This window comes from Carassius carassius, chromosome 21 (genome assembly GCF_963082965.1).
Source record: "Carassius carassius chromosome 21, fCarCar2.1, whole genome shotgun sequence".
Taxonomy (NCBI): Eukaryota; Metazoa; Chordata; class Actinopteri; order Cypriniformes; family Cyprinidae; genus Carassius; species Carassius carassius.
In genome coordinates this window covers 31,892,509-31,909,998 of record NC_081775.1, presented here as the reverse complement: position 1 = coordinate 31,909,998, position 17,490 = coordinate 31,892,509, and the positions used below count along the sequence as shown (strand labels likewise).

Here is a 17,490-nt window from a genome sequence, read left to right as displayed (position 1 = left end):
GCATGAATATCTTCCTCAGCATTTTTGTTTTCCGATACAAACATCTAAACATCAAAACATTAAATCAAGACAAACTTACTCACTTACTAGACAAATGTAAAATGTCTTGGAAATATTGAACGGAAATAAAGTGAGTTTAAGCTTAAAACAAGTACAGATATATAGCAATGTATTATGAAAACTTGTTTTCTCTTTGCTCTCTATACTGTACATACACAAATCTGTATGTAAATCTTCTGTTCCAGATTCATACACATTGTTATTATTTTCATGTCAAGTCTTACTATTTAAATGTTTTCTGCTCTCATATATAGCGGTATGTACCAAAAGCACCTTAAAAAACACAAATTCTGCACACTTGGCAAATAAAGTTAATTCTGATTCTGAATTACGTTGATTTTGGCAGATATCTGTCCCTGTTTTATTTTGATTAGTTTCTCAGAAAACAAGACTTCTTATCTTTCGTCATTTTGTTTTTCAAGTAAATGACATGACATTCAGACATGTGCATTGAAAAAGAACACCTTGACATGTTGTGTTCCCTTCAATTTATTCCATACTTGGTGTTAAATAGGACTTAAAGTCATACATTTTGCTTCATCAACCCTGCACAAAAACTTTTTTGATCAATTCAGAGTTTTAATCTAAAGTTTATTCAATTAAAAGTCAAAAAAGTGCAATGAACTGCACTGCAAAAAGGATGATTGGTGTACTTGTGTGTATTATTTTCCATTGCCCTGACTAAACATTTCTCACAGCTTAGCTGCAACCTTTTCGCTCCAAAACTGCAATTTTACAGTTTTTGTTTTAATTAATATGTATAGATATAATAATGCATGGAAAACACAACATATATTATAGTTAAAATTAAGACCATTTATTTATTGCATTGCATCTTTCAATGTCTCTCTTGTCCAAAACAGTGTTGCATTGGCACTAAGACATGTGCAAACCCACTTTCTCCAGAATGATCAGAATTAGTAGGTTCTTAGTAAATCTAACAGTGTCTAATAACAGCAGTTTGAAGATAAGCTCAAATAAAGCCTCTGTTCAGAGCGAGTTTGACTGTAGGAGGCAATATTTTCATTTGAAAAATGCCACCACTGTTCTGGATTAACAAAAATTACTTCTATTCTCAAGAGTGTTAGTGCAAAAATGGACATTAAAGGGTTAGTTCACCCAAAAATGAAAATGTTGACGTTATTTACACACCGTCATGTCATGTATGTAACCTGCATGAATTTTGTCTGTTGGGACAACTTGAGGTTGAGTAAATGATGACAGAATTTTCATTTTTGGGTGAACTGTGTCTTTAAATTTATTTCAAGCGTCATTTAATCTTTTTTGAGGTAAGTGGTGTTACATTAAAAACATGTAAACAAATAAATTAGAACTAATATAGCTAATATAGCTCTTATATTAAAACCACTGTTAGGCTTTTTTGGCAACGGTGAACAAATCTGGTCTATATACAAATGTACTGATTGTAACACAGTCACTTCACGATCTCTTCACGAGTAGAAGGTCAGAACACTCTGATGGTTTCCTCGGACAAGAAGTATCGGTGGCAGATCTTTAGTTAACGTGTCCAGCCAGGTCATGTAAAGAGCGATGGACACCGTTCCCTTCCGGGCGAGCGGCATGGTTCTGTCAAACCCAAATGAATCAGATGCTCAGGTGAATCAAATCAAGGCATGTGTGCTTCACAAGGGCCACATACTTTCAAGTGTTTTCTGTGTGGTCAGTACTTACATCACAATGAGGTTGGCTGTGCTTGAGTGTTCCTTCAGAAGCTCGTTCAGTCTCATCTGGCGATTCGACTAAATGAAGGAACAGTAAGAACTGACGTCACTTAGATGTTGATGCTATTTCAGACATTATATGGAGCCGTTCACACAGAACAAAGCAAACATGTGACACACGGGCAATGGAATGAGGAAAAACACTAGAAAGCACTGTATTTTACTGTGATGTTTTGTCTACACTGATGTTGGCAGAATGGGGACATTTAAGATCAAATCATCATGAAAATCAATTGGTTCCAGTTTATTTTCTTTAAACAATGTAAATTGTTCTTCTAAATAAGATTTGTGCAATGAAATAAGGCTGTTTATTATGTGCCTATGTGTCTACAGTCATTGTTTTGATTAGTTCGCACTGTTCAGATGACACATTGGAGACACAATGGGACTGAGACATGTGAAGCTCCATTTCAAAGCAATGAAAGATCATTCATCACATCTCCTGAAGAGTAACTGATGGTAACCTTGGCCCGGTAGAGCTCCAGCTCATTATCTGTGATCCTCCAGGGTTCTTCAGCCTTCAGTTTCTCAGCGGCTTCTTGCTCCATGTCGTCCTCCTTCAGTCTGTACGGCTCGATCATCTCCTCAAATATCTTCTTGCTGAGCACAGAATCAAACAACAGCTGTTTCTTGTGGATACCGGAGCAAAACATACTCATTATTAGCCAGTGGATCCAAACTTACTTGTGGTCTTTTGGCTTCATGTTGATGTCTCAAAGAACGGTGATGTCAGAGAAGTCAATCCTGAACTTACTGAGCAACGCTGCCATTCTGCGCGAGACCAAAACTTTCACTAAGCCGATTATCTCCAGTATTTGAACTTTTTTATATGTTAAACTACCAATAAAACGTGTGTAAATCTTCAAAACCTTCAGATCTAAAGGCTTCTGTTTAAATGACTGAAAATAATTTTGATAGGGAATAGAAACTGTGCCTACAAATTAATTTCTTTACAAAACTAAGCAAAAGGAATGAAATACATTGGGCATGAGTAGAAATGTATGTTATACTCACGCTCTGCGATCATGGTCAATCCTGTTTATCTTTCCTCCAATGAACACACGGATCTTGCAATCGCGCCATTTCTTTTTGTTGGTTAGCAAATACGGTATTAAAAGAGTCAAGCCTACAACGAGTAATCAAGCCCAGTGTCGTTTATTAAACTCTCAGTGAGCATTATAAAAGGCAAGCATTCAATCACAAAACTACACTGAAACAGAAACTCTTTACCTCCGTCGTCAAACAGCCACCAAACATCAATGGTTCCTTTGCTCTGTTTCTTCTGGAACTGTTGACTAGCGGCCAGAAGTTTCTCATCTGCAGGACTGAGCTGCATTTGAGACTTCTTGGAGTCTGAAATCACTCATGCATCGTCAGAGAGGAGAAATTAGCATTAGTTTATCAGATACAGATTAAGACGAATCTGTGATGCACAAAGCTTTTAAATGTGCATTACGTCATCGTTTTCTGACCTCTGAAGATGAGCGGGCTGCTTTGGCAGCTGGTGGATTTAGAAGACGGTTTTGAGGAATCACTGTCAAAGTCTTTGATGTTGATGGACACCAAGAGATCCTTCATTCCAGGAGCTTTCTCCTGCGAGGTCTGAACCACCCCGAACTGTAGGTCAAACCCGTCACTGAAACACACACACAGCATCATTCAGATGAAGATTTCAGTTCTTAAAGATGAAGGCATGATGAGCTTCACACAGACTCACTGGATGGTGTTGATGTAGGTTTCAACATCCTTCATCTCACCGTCCCTCCAGTTGTTCTTAAAGCCAAACACCAGTGTGTTGGGTCTTAGGCGACCCAAACCAGTGGTCTGTGAACCCCAACAACATCAGGTTTATTCTTAGATTTAAACGCGTTCTGATTGAGTACACAACATGAGCTCTTTGTTCTGACCTGCAGGAGATACTGAGCTCCTTGTCTGAGATCATCAGCAAACACAGGAGTATAAAAGGCTTTGATTCGTGTCTTCAGGAGCCAGCGCTGATAGCGTATCTACTCGTTCATCATGTCCTTATAGTTCGGCCTACGGTATCCCTGCAGGGAAATACAAGAACCAGGGTTTCTGCGGGATTTTAAAGCTCAAATGTAAGATTTTTTGAGACCTGGGTAAATAAAATTAATACCATATTAGTGGGCTAGTGCAATGTCTATAGTAACATCTTAAACTGTAAAATGACTGTAAAAAGCATGATTTGCAGTTCAGATACAAGTTTCCACAAAAATAAAAATTTGTATAAAAGATACACTTCACATTTTAGCCATTAAACCACTTTTAAGAAAATGGATGAGTCAAAAGTATTAATTATGTTAATTTAAACAATTATTATCCATAAATTAACTAAAAATTAGCTTCTTAACAATCCACCTCTGTGTGTAGGTGGATTTTCGCATTGGTCTGAACAAAAACAGCAGACGGGCTTGTAAAAAATGCACTTTCATTGTCTGCCAGCAGGTGGCGCTTTCGGAACGGCAGAAATATAAGCGTTTTGCTGGTAATGGCCAAACACAAAGCAGCACAGCAATCCAGCACTTGTATTTATTCAATGAAATCATAGCCTTTTGCAGTTTATTCGTCACATTGACCATATCGCAATTCTTTTTTTCAGTACCTCAATTTAAGACCTCTCATAATTATGTAACTGCTCATAATTGCAAAGTTAATTCATTGAAATTACATACGGTGCGCACGTGGCCACAGACCATCAAGCCCACATCTTTGGTGAAGGCGTGCACTAGATACAGCAGCGCTGGTCTTGAGTTTGGGTATCCGGACATTACGAGACACTGAGGCCTGTGGGAACAATGATTTCAGAGAGGTTTTGGGTCTCTATAGAGTCACATATGACAGCATCTGCATCTGTCTGTGGTTCACCTGAAGTTCTTGATATGGTCCTCAACCCCTGTGAGATGCAAACTGTGAGTCAATGCCTGATTGTACATCAGCGCCTGTGTCGACGAACCCCAGTTCACATCTGCAGCAGAAAGATGCATTTTGACACTCAGTTATGCCTTATGACTTTAAAAAATAAGAGATAACTATTTACAATGCAAAGGAATAATACACCCAAAAATAAAAATGATCATCATTTACTAAAAAGCACGTTGTTCCAAACCTGTACGAGATTCTTTCTTGTGTGAAACATAAAAGATGTTTTGAAGAATGTTGGTAATCTAACAGTTGACGGTAGCCATTGAATTCCATACTAAGGAAAAAAAATACTATTGAAGTGACTGGCTACCGGCAACTGTTTGGTTGCACTCATTGTTTAACAAGAAGAAAGAAATTCAACACTAGGATGAGTAAATGGTATCCGAAGTGAACTGTGCCTTTATCATGAACCACAATTACATTTATGCATTTGGCAGATGCTTTTATCCAAAGCATTTAAGGTATGTACATGTGATCAGTTCCATGATCTAACATGAAAAAAAGAACAACTGCATTTAAATTTACTAACTTTAACAAACATATATATTAAATGCTGTGAAAATTGTATTGCTTATCTTTACTCCACGTCATTTACAGCGCTGCATTAGTTTACTTTAACTAAAATTCACCCGATATATCTTATTAATGCATATTATTGATCTTATGAATAATTCATGCTCTTTTTTCACTTTTTTTAAAATGCATATTAATGATCTTATGAAGTACAATTCATGTGTATTTTTTTACTTAAAAAAAATGCATATTATTGATCTTATTACGAAAACTTCAAATGTGCATCTTTTTACTTAAAAAAAAATGCATATGTGCAATCTTATTATGAACAATTAATCCGTATATTTTTCACTTTTTTAAAAATGCATATTATCGATCTTATTGTGAACCATTCATATGTGCATTTGCTGACAATTTTAAAAATGCATAATTTTGATCTGTTCGTTCTTACATTTTATTGCGACAAATGAGACCTTTAGGTAAAGAGTTATCACATAATCATAGGAATAAACTGAAAACGGAACAGACCTGGTTTCTTGTAGCTGACGTAGATGTAGAGCGCCAGGACGATGCCGTTTGTGAGCAGCGCTGCCCACCAGTTGATCACAAACATCACCACGCAGCACAGCACGGCTCCGGCTAACGACACCCACTTGTTGTAGTATTTGAAGCTTGGACGCCACCCTGTTCAGATGGAGATCTGTGAAATACTCACGATACTGTCTGAAACAATCAGTGTCAACATCACGCTCATTTTCAGTTTCATCAGAGAGGATTACTGCTTCACACTTGCCTGGGGAGTTCGCCAGCGATGCATGGAAAACAGAGAGATTTATCAAGGCATAAGAAGCCAAGAAGAAGTTGGAAATGATGGGAGCGATGATGTTTAACTCAGCTGAAACACCAACACACTGGATTTTAGATACAGTCTTCTTCATTAATGTAAAATAAGCAGACAATGGAGTGAAGTGAAGTCTACCGATCAGGATGAAGGCCAGGCCGATGATGAAGGTGAGGATGTAAGCACGCAGAGGCTCTTTGTTCTTCCCATATCCTTTGGCAAAAACATGCATTCCAGGGTAGAGTTTATCCTTACACAAGGCCTACAAAACCACACACACACATTAAACACCTCCATCATCACAACAGATACCATGAAGAACAGAATGAGGGTTATACGAAACATCATAAACTCATAGGAAACACTGATATAGACGACCAGTCAAACCTTTTTAAATAGGCATTAAAGTGCACTATCCAAACTAAAATTGCTGTAATTTATGAACACATTGGAATATAAACATAAGGTTGGTCTCTTTTTAAAAAAGAAAATTAGCAGATTTTGGCAAAAGTGGAATTTTTTCAAAAAATTGAAGTATCAAAAAGTTATAGAAGTTTAAATGTACTGTAAATAATATTCGCTATATTAATTTTATTATATTTTATTTATTATAAATATTTTACATAACAGGTTTTACTCTAAAATTGGTATAAAATTAAAGCCTTGTGTCTAAATAAGTTATGTTATAAATTTGAAGTTGATATGAAAAAAAACAGGTTCCTGTGAGATTTTATTTAGGGCGTCATACCACACACAGCCACTGGGAGTCATCAAAACTATTTTGAATTTTGCTTAATGATTTTTTCTCTAGATTTCTCTGTGAATTTGACTTCTATCTCAAAATGTGAAATCCTGAGACTCAGACCTTTTCAATGATATGTTTGTTGCCAAGATTATAAAAAGTTTTGGTTCTAGAAGACCGTGATGCATTATGTTTTATGACACTTGGCCCTGCCCACTAAGGGGGAGGTGACCGCCATTAGTTTTTAAAGTACCATTTCCATGGTAAAGCAATGTCCGATTTCAAAATGGTTTTCACAGGATGAATCTTGAGCTTCTAAGCTTTCAAATGATATATGATTTATTATGATTACTAAAAGATTTTATAGAGAAAAAGACAACAACAAAAAAGAGTGCCAAGCGTCCCACAGGTGGGACGGTGACAGTTATGGGGTTAAACAGTAAGATATTTCAAGAAGTCTCTTCTGCTCACCAAGCCTGCATTTATTTGATTCAAAGTACAGCAAAAGCAGTAAAATTGTGGAATATTTTTACTATTTAACACAACTGCTTTGTATTTGAGTATATTTTGATATGTAATTTATTTCTGTGATGCTCCGCTGGATTTTCAGCATCATTACTCCAGTCTTCAGTGTCACATGATCTTCAGAAATCATGAAAATACGCAGCTATCCAGAAACCATTATTATTAATATTTAAAACAGTTTCATATATTTTTTTCAGGATTCTTGGATGTAAAGAACAATCCAAAGATCAGAGTCATTACTTTTAATTTTTCCTTTTTTTTTTTTTTTGTTAAAGAAATTATAGAAATTAATACTTTTATTTAGCAAGGATGTTTGCTAAGACAGACATTTATAATGTTACAAAAGATTTATATTTCAGATAAATGCTGTTCTTCTGAACCTTTTCTATTTATCAAAAAAACCTGAAGAAAATCTACTCCTCTGCTTGCAACCTAATAATAATAATTAATGTTTTTGGAGAAATATTAGAATGATTTCTAAAGGATCATGTGTCTGAAGATGCTAAAATTTTAGCTTTGAAATCACAGGAATAAATTACATTTGAAATTTGAAAATAGACAATTTTTTTAAAACTTTGGATCAAATAAATTCAAGCTTGTTAAGAAGAAGGGACTTTTAAAAAAAACATAAAACATCTTACCGTTTCAAAACCTTTGACTGGTATTGTCACGATCATTAGATGGAGTGCCCATGAGCTTCAGTAGAGGGCACTCCAGTCAGGACCATTCCACCCATTCACCACCAGTTGTCACTTGGACACTAGCACCTCGCAAACTGTTGCCCCACACCCAAATCACATTACCCATGAGTCACTGCATCACAATCACCCTGCCACACCTGCACCTCATTCATCAGCCAATTTCCTTGCCACACCTGCACCTCATTTACACACACACATAAAAGCAGCACACTCACTCTCACTCACTGCGAAGTCTTGTTTAGCCAGTCTGACATTTCCGAGCGGTTTCCCTGTGTTTATTATTCCTGTGTTTTGACCTTTGGACTGTTTATTCCGACTCTGATTCTCCGCTGCCTGTCCCGATCCCTGCTTGTTTCTGATTACGATTCTGGTTATCCCTGACACACCTGACGCCATTCCTGATCTCTGCCTGGATGACCATTCTGTTTAATAAATGCTGCATATGGATCCGAACGCCTCCGACTCCTTGTTACAGAAGACTTCGCCAAACCAGGATCCAGCAGCTTTAAGGAGTAAATCCAGGTCAGCCATGAATCCAGTAAGCCAACTTATGCGTTTACGTCAGGGAATTAGGCCCATCGAGGACTATGTGAAGAACTTTATTGAGTTTGCCCATTTATCTATCATGGACGAGATGTGCCTGATGATATTTTTTCGTGGTGGCCTATCTGAGCCGCTTGGCTCACTCATGCCTTTGCATGATCCTCACTGGACTCTGCAGTATTATATTGATCTGGCACTCCAACTGAGCAGCTCTGCATATACTGTGGGTGTTGTGGAGGAGGAACACAGCACTTTTGCAGTATCCACCACTCCTGAGCCTTGTCCTGTTATGGCCGCCAGCCCAGAGCCTCTGCACAAGATGGCCGCCAGCCCAGCGCCACTGCACAAGATGGGCGCTTGCCCAGCGACACTGCACAAGATGGCCGCCAGCCCAACGACACTGCACAAGATGGCCACCAACCCAGCAACACTGCACAAGATGGCCGCCAGCCCCGTCGACTTTCCAGAGTCAAGTCAGGTCCCCGTCGACTTTCCAGAGTCCGGTCAAGTCACTACTAACACCCAAAAGTCAAGTAAAACAACAGTTAAATTTCATGAGTCGAGTCAGGTTCCAGTGAACTCTCCAGAGTCGAGTCAGGTTCCAGTGAACTCTCCAGAGTCGAGTCAGGTTCCAGTGAACTCTCCAGAGTCGAGTCAGGTTCCAGTGAACTCTCTAGAGTCGAGTCAGGTTCCAGTGAACTCTCTAGAGTCGAGTCAGGTTCCAGTGAACTCTCCAGAGTCGAGTCAGGTTCCAGTGAACTCTCCAGAGTCGAGTCAGGTTCCAGTGAACTCTCAGGTGCTCATAAAGTCAGGGTTAGTCACTGTCGACCTTTCAGAGTTAAGTCAAGTCACCAACGATCTTCATGATCAAAGTCAAGTCACCATTAACCTCCGTGAACCAAGTCAAGTCACCGTTGATCCTCAGGAACCAAGTCAAGTCACCGTTGATCCTCAGGAACCAAGTCAAGTCACTGTTGATCCTCAGGAACCAAGTCAAGTCACTGTTGATCCTCAGGAACCAAGTCAAGTCACTGTTGATCCTCAGGAACCAAGTCAAGTCACAGTTGATCCTCAGGAACCAAGTCAAGTCACCAACGATCTTCATGAGCAAAGTCAAGTCACCAACGATCTTCATGAGCAAAGTCAAGTCACCAACGATCTTCATGAGCAAAGTCAAGTCACCAACGATCTTCATGAGCAAAGTCAAGTCACCATTAACCTCCGTGAACTAAGTCAAGTCACCATTAACCTCCGTGAACTAAGTCAAGTCACAGTTGATCTTCATGAACACAGTCAAGTCACCAACGATCTTCATGGGCACAGTCAAGTCAAAGCTGATCTTCATGAACCCAATCAAATCACCACAGATCTACCAGAGCCTCGTCACATCTCAGCCGAACTCCCAGAGCCTCGTCACATCTCAGAGCTCTCGTCCTATCCTGTCACGACCAGGGAGGCCGTCAATGAGCTCTCATTCATTCCGGTCTGGGCTACGGAGACCATCCACCAACTATCTGTCTGTCCTGTCATGGCCACGGAGGTCCTCCATGAACTAACCGCCTACCCTGTAATGGCCACGGAGGCCAGCTACCATCTCATCATGGCCACGGAGGCTGCTATTAACCTGTCAATGTTATCTGTTTCAGTCCCACCTGAGCAGACTTGCGGTCCGGTGCCATCGACTCCACTGTGGTGGTCCTCTGCTCCGCCCTGGTGGGCTTCTGTCCCGTCTGCTCGGCTGTGGTGGTCCTCTGCACCACCCTGGTGGGCTTCTGTCCCGTCTTCTCGGCTGTGGTGGTCCTCTGCTCCGCCCTGGTGGGCTTCTGTCCCATCTTCTCGGCTGTGGTGGTCCTCTACTCCTCCCTGTTGGGCTCCAGCTCCACCTGCTCCACTCTGGTGGGCTCCCACGCCACCTGCTCTGCCTTGGTGGACCCTTGTTCCCGAGTTAGGGCCATGGCGGGCTCCTGTTCCCGAGTTAAGCCCATGGCAGGCCCCTGTCTCCTATGTCAGGTCCAGAAGGGGCTCCTGTTTTCCTGAGTTAGGCCCAGGAAGGGCTCCAGTTCTGCCTGCTCTGTCCCCGACCACGGCACTTCTTCATGGACCTGGCCCTCCATCCCTTCTCCTGTTCCTCCTCCGCTCCACCGCCCTCCTAGATTGTTTTGAGCGTCTGGAAGCCGCTCCTTTGGGGGGGGGGGCTATGTCACGATCATTAGATGGAGTGCCCATGAGCTTCAGTAGAGGGCACTCCAGTCAGGACCATTCCACCCATTCACCACCAGTTGTCACTTGGACACTAGCACCTCTCAAACTGTTGCACCACACCCGAACTACATTACTCATGAGTCACTGCATCACAATCACCCTGCCACACCTGCACTTCATTCATCAGCCAATTTCCTTGCCACACCTGCACCTCATTTACACACACACATAAAAGCAGCACACTCACTCTCACTCACTGCGAAGTCTTGTTTAGCCAGTCTGACATTTCCGAGCGTTTTTCCCTGTGTTTATTATTCCTGTGTTTTGACCTTTGGACTGTTTATTCCGACTCTGATTCTCCGCTGCCTGTCCCGATCCCTGCTTGGTTCTGATTACGATTCTGGTTATCCCTGACACACCTGACGCCATTCCTGATCTCTGCCTGGATTACCATTCTGTTTAATAAATGCTGCATATGGATCCGAACGCCTCCGACTCCTTGTTACAGGTATAGTGTATAATATTTGGCCAATATATAGGGTATGGTCATGCAAGATACATCATTAATCATTCATGATTTCTGCATTAGCTAGACACTTTCAATCCAAAGTGATTTACATTGCATTCCAGCTTTCCACATTTTTTAGTCACGAGTAACTAATCACGAGTATGGCATTTTTAAGGACGTGTCAAACAAAATGATGATGCACGCTCACTGATGATTGCAGAATAAATTACTCAACATGCAACTTATAGATAATCATTGCACAAAATTCTGAAAGTACAAGCTTTTGTATCAGTCTCTTATGTTAAACAGTAGAAATGACTGCAAAAGATGAGAAAATATTGAAATAACAAAGGGAATGTGTCAAGAAATCAGACAGGAGAAATGTGTAACGGATACTTTTCAGATGCAAATGGCTAATTAATGTGTTTTTCTTGTGCTCGTCACATTATTTATTACTTATCAGACCACAGAGCTGTTGAAACCAGAGATTCAGCATGCTTCTGTTTTTCAGATAAAACCAAATAAACTGCCCAAACACACTTTTTTTTTTGTAATGGAAAATGGAATGTCATAAAAATGCATCAATGCTTGCATCTTTTAGACCTGTACTCATGTGATAAATCAAAAAAATATTTAATGCAAGTACGTGTTTCCTTTAGAGTAGTCCATGCATGGTAAACATGGTGAAGCAGCATGCTATACATAAGTGAGGATAAACTTGCATGCATATAGATCACATCACCATAATCTAACATTGAGAGCAAGGAAACACATATATATATGTACCCAAATATTTGTAACATTTTACTCTTTCAATGCATTCCTCTTGTAAAGTTAAAACAGGGTGATCTATTTCAATGCAACAAGAGAAGAGCATACTTTTGTGTTTGTGAGTTTAAAACCAATTTTAAGTAAGACAATGAGAGTTGAAATGACTCAATAGATTTTTCAGAAAGAGGTTTGCTTGTGTCCTGACCTGGAAGACTTTGGGAGCGCTGACCAGAGACGCCAGCGCTGACGAGAGCGTGGCAGAGAAGATCCCAGCTGTGATGAGCGGCCCGAAGCCAGACACCAAACTCATCACCTGAGAGATCATCAGCAGCACACAGAGCATCAGTAAAGCTGAACCAGTTCACCACATCTCTTCTCAGAAAACAGCAGTGTTAGGGATAGCGTAGTACGGGCCAGATTTACTGAACAAGACAAATTAGTATTAGAGCGCAGTTACATAAAAGCCCCATTCTGCGTGTGATTTACCTACAATCCACACATGAAAGAACACAGACACAGCAGATCATTATCATAATGACCAGTGAAATAACTGCCTGCCTACTTTAAAACATGTTTTTTTTTGTGAAGAGTTTAATAATGGTGCAAACACCAATTAGACGAACGCAAACGTTGTGTGATTCATTTTAATACTCTCTTCCCATAAACTCCTACAAATGCATATTCAATAAGGTCAGACGTAAAGATGTCTAATTAATGTTTCATTTACTCATTATAAAAATAAAACCAGTGAAATGTAAAAATGTCATGCATCAATTAAACAGATGTATTTAATCCAGTTTTATTAACCAATGTCTTAACTTCAATGATTTTTTAAAGGAATATAACATTTGTGTCCAGGGGCACAAATGTAGAACTGATCACTGAAAGGATACATGATCCTCACCTCCAGGTCTCCTGATATATTGGCTCCTGCTAGGATTCCTGTGGCGGCAGGGAAGAAGATGGCAAAGACGGAGAAGAAGGTCTCTTCATCTCTGAAGTCTGGACCCATGTTCTCCATCATTATGGCAGCCTTGAGACGGACAAACACAGGAATGAACTCGTCACTGGATTTGTTCCTCCAGCACTGATCTTCAATAATTATCAATGATCACAGATGAGTAAAGACGACCTACCGTTATAACCGAAGAAGCCTTGTGGTTCCTTTGACTTCAGGGGGATGAATGATCCAATGAAGTAGTTACAAATAGCTGCCACAAGAATCACCAGTAACACAATCTGGGCCTGTCAAACACATGATGTGACTTACAAATTCTGCAGAAATAACACTATTTCTTACTATTTCTGGCTGCTGATTCCAAAAATAGTGTCTCTTTTGCAGGAAAGAGTCACACTTTCTCACTAAATATGATGCATTTCTTAGCACTATTGCTTTTACAACAATTTATTTGGTGTATTTGTCTTCCATTCTTCCTCTATCAGGAGAAAAACACAACAAATGCATGATTCCTGTCTGAATCTGAGAAACATTATAACTTTTTGATCAATCCTCAACTGTGATATTATTTTATGACTAATCCTGATTTTCACGTTTTCCACTCCTTTGCAGATTGTAAGTTATATGATACATTTTGATACTTTTGACAGCGTTTGTTATTTTTTGATAAGTGCAATAAAGATTGTTATTTAAAAAAACAACAACTCTTATGCATGATCGAAATTGATATTTTTGATCTAAGCATCATCAAATTAGGTCATAGGACTTATTTAAATTTTTTTGCAAATCAGCAGAATATTTTTTTTACATGCAGAGCTATCTGATTCTGTATCTGCAGACATGTGAATGTAGGAATATCCGGACCTTTGCCTCCCACTCCATCCCAGCGACAGAGATGCCCAGCAGTAAGATGACGGTGAGCGTGCCGACGATCCTGATGTCATTGATCTCATCCGTCATGAGAGCGTCGATACTCTGACAAACACAGAGACAACACTGTGCTTACAGTACATCATAAAACATTAGGAATTAATCTATATGGATGATATATATCATTCTCAAACAACCACAGCAGGCATGCACATCTAAAAATAAATTAAATGCATGACCAAAGACACTAATGCATGAGTCTGCCATGCTTATTCTTCATCATCATCATCATCCATCCAAGGTATTTGTGTTCATACTCACATCCAGAAGTTCAACCACAGTTTCTGCAAAACCCACGACATACATGGCCACAGCGACAGCATTAGCAAAGGCAAAGATCAGACCGATGGATCCTCCAAACTCTGGACCCAAACTCCTGGAGATCAGGTAATACGCCCCGCCTAAAAACAGCCAATCACAGACACAGACGCTTCACTTTAGACCAAATATGACCAAAACTCTCAGATATCAACAACAACAAATATCAGCAATAACAATTATATATATATATATATATAGACACTGATAATAAGACACTGACCTCCGCGCACGAAGCCGTTGGTGGCGATGGCTTATGTGGAGAGTCCAGTGATAGATGTGACCACGATAGCTATGAGAATGATGGCACAGGACAGAGCTGCAGGAACACAACACAATCTGTGACTGGATACTTGACCTGATCTGGGGTCAGTGCTCCTGGTCAGTTATCGTACCGATGCCCGCCTGACCCACGATCCACGACATCCGGATGAACAGCATCACTCCCCAGATGTTCAGCATGCATCGTATCTGCACACAAGCATCATCAGAAACAGGTGTTTACACACAAACCTGAGCTTGAGCTTCCAGCGCAGAAGAAAATAGTGTGTGTGTGTGTGTGTGTGCTGATGGAGGTCAGAGGTCAGACTGACCAGCACTCCTTTGACCCAGCCGAACTTGACCGAGCCGCCCTTGGAATCGGACACGTCTTTGGCTGTGATGATCTCAGCGGCCGTGAGCTCCTCGCCGTATGGAAATCCCTCCTCAAACGACTCCTACACATCAGTTCAAGCGTTTAATATGATTTATTATTATTTAACAGGCAGAAGAGCAAGAGCAGTATCTCAGGTTTGCGTTAGCAGAACACACTTTTATCTAAACGAGACTTAGAAATGGGAAAAAACACAACGTTTATCATAACAGAGTCACAAAAACACCAGATTTCAATGAAAACACAACTAGAGATGTTAAAATGCACATGAGTAGAGAAGTATATATCTTTTCTTTTTCATGCAGTGTTATTTTAGTATCATTACAGTTTCATTAATATTTAGAATCAGCTTTTATTGTTATATTTTCCATTTAATTTTAGTCCAAATGTAGTCATTTTTAGTAGTTTTTGCATGACTGCAATAATCCTTCCTGAATGAAGCAACGTTTCATTATCATGCTTGTTTGCTTCCATCTGTTTAAATCATCACAATCATTTTCAAGAGTTTCAACTCTTCTAAAAAACACATGCATATAGAAAAAGTGCCAGCAAAAATGTTAAACGTGGGTGAGAACATAAATCTGATCATTGGTTAAAGCCAGGTTCTTGTCTGATTTTGTTGTCATATTAGTTTTTTTTTATTTCTCTGTTTATCACTGAGTCTTCTCAACATGTTTTAGGAGTGAAATGATGTATAAGTCAGTGTGAATGAAACCTTCAGAATATAGAGAGGAATAAAAAAAAACGGTGAAACCTACAGATGCAAATAGAAAAAGTGCAATAAAACAAACTCTTAAAAAGTGTGTTTTGGATGCCTTCTTTCTACTAGACTGAAAGACGAGACATGATGTGGAAGAAGAATGAACACACACTGGTTCTGTCTGTAGTGTAAGTCCTGATGAACAGACGTGCTTTGACAGAGTTTGTCAGACTCGGACTGGAGTGTGTAACCTGTGTGTGTGTGTGTGTGTCTGCTGATGTCCAGGGGACACTGGGTCTTTGACAGAGACGTGCGGGTCACACGCTGACATTGTGACGTGACCCGGATCACTCGAGGTGTGTGTGTGTGTGTGTGTGAGAGAGAGACTATTGTCTGAGGACGAGTGCACAAGTGTGTGTGTGTGTGTGTGTCCTGTCTGACGTCATGCAAGTCACTCGACTTACAACCATAAGAGATGAAACATACAGATGAATCAGATATTTTGTAAATATCCTAAAATATATAAAAACATATGCATTGCTAAGAACTTCAAAAACTGCCCCTTGTGACTGGTTTTGTGGTTCAGGGTCACATTAATGCAGCATGCAACGACATAATGAGCTTCTCATGTGAAATCAGCCCGGGGCTAGTTGTCACAGTGAGAAAAGCTTGTTCACTTGAAGTGCATTTTTTGTTTCAAACAATAATTAAATGTTAAGTTTGAATCAGAATTATGTGGGTGAAAATTGAGATTGAGATACTATTATAATTTATTTTTGTTTTTAGTTTTTTTCTATCTTGAATTTTCGTTTCAATTTTACTTAAGGTTTAAGTCATTTTGTTGTGTTTTTGTCGATTTTGTGTTATTGAATTTTATTTTAGTATTTTATTCATTCTATTTTATTTTCACTATTTGTTAATATTTTGAATTTTTATTTTTGTATTTAGTTTGTATTCTGCATGTAGTTACATGTCTGTATATTATGTGGTGTGTTTTGTCATTTTTATTAATTTTGCATAAAAGAATATTGTTTAAAATATACGTTTCAGGGTTTTTAAGTTACACAGCATGAAAATGAAAATTGTTGAAACTGAATTTGTATTTCATTTTATTTCAGGTAACGAAAATGTTTTCGGACAATGTTTCAAATCGGTTAATGTATATTAATATAAATCAGTCCTGCAGTAGAGAGGATGATGATGATGATGATGATGAACGAACCTTTTCCAGCTCATCGTGGAACTCCGACAGCGACGGGCGCACGAGCTTCTCCCCGAGCGGAGCCGAGGTCTGCCGGTAGAAGTCGATGTTGGGCACCGCGTCGATGGTGTTGTGCCCGAAGGTGCGCAGGTAATACGTGCTGGAGTGCGTGTCCGAGAAGTGACTGAGACCCCCGGTGGACGAGTGCAGGCTCGCCTCGCTCCTCACCGTGTCTCCGTTCACACCGGCGTCAAACGGGTTCAAGAAGCTGACCGCGCGGAACCGGCTCCTGGACTCCTCTCCGGCGGAGGAGCGCGATCCCGGAGGAGTTTTAGGAGCATCCGCCACCGGATCCACCTGGAAGCGGCTCTGAGAGGAGCCCGGTGACCGGAGCGGAGGAGATGAGGGCTGATCTGACATGATGGAGAATCAGGAGATCAGCGCCGGTTATAATCGGTCAGACGTACCGACCCCCGTGACCCTACAGACTGCGCTTCGGCTTCTGTGCTCGCTCACCGAACTCCGAGGTCAAAGAGTGTTTTAGGGTCAGGATCGAATAAAATCAGCTGATTGCTGATTTTTTCATTGATTGTTTCGCGTGCGTCACCGCGCGTCTCCAGCGGCGCGTCATTGCGCGTTT

The 17,490-nt window shown here is 40.2% G+C and overlaps 1 pseudogene; it reads right to left on the bottom strand.

The window, feature by feature from the left end:
* Positions 1–1,481: 1,481 nt before the first annotated feature.
* On the bottom strand, positions 1,482–17,270 carry LOC132097313 (solute carrier family 12 member 2-like; annotated as a pseudogene).
* Positions 17,271–17,490: the final 220 nt, after the last annotated feature.